Genomic DNA, 751 nt, shown 5'->3' on the forward strand with positions numbered 1-751 from the left:
TGAGAGAAGGTATGCTTTGCTTGGTTAGATGTACTTTGACAGTACTTTGATTCATAAAGCAGAGCACATGGGCTGGCTTTGCTGCTTTCCAGACGAGGTACCAGTACTGGCAATGCTAAACCAGCACATTATTCACATGCAGTCTCTTGCACCTCGTCCAAAGCCCACTGAAGTAATTGGACATTTTTTCACTGACTTCAGTGGGCTTTGGATCAGGCCCATTATTATTATTTTATTTTAAAAGCCACCATCCCACAAGTATAACATCTCGGAACATTGTTCTGTTTAATTCCAGAAGGGAGACTTGTGAACTCCTGCGGCCACAATCCGCTGGGATTTTCTGTGTGTGCCTTTGAAAAGCAATATAAGAATATAGATGTTTTTCTCACATAGTCCGCGTAGCACCTTTCCTTTTCTTCTTCTTAAATGGATACATTTAGCCCTTTGTATTTCTTGGGTGTTTTCAATTGGTCCTTTCCTAACTCTGCACCCCAGATTCCACTGATCTCTGTTGCAGCTTCACATGGGCTGCCAGGGGGATATAGACAGGGTGGAGCTGAAAGGCCAAAAGCTCGGTCTTTTAAATTATTTACAAAATACATAATGAGATTGCTTTTGTGTGGTCAGCGACACATCGCCCTGAAAGGTCAGATGGCTCTTTTCCCGTAGGAGCATAAACTGCATATGATATTAGCTACACTGTTTCTGGCCAGTTTTTAAAGGGATAATTTTATTCTCCTTTTCACTCCCT

The sequence above is a fragment of the Natator depressus genome, chromosome 2, assembly GCF_965152275.1.
Source record: "Natator depressus isolate rNatDep1 chromosome 2, rNatDep2.hap1, whole genome shotgun sequence".
In the NCBI taxonomy this organism is placed as follows: domain Eukaryota; kingdom Metazoa; phylum Chordata; order Testudines; family Cheloniidae; genus Natator; species Natator depressus.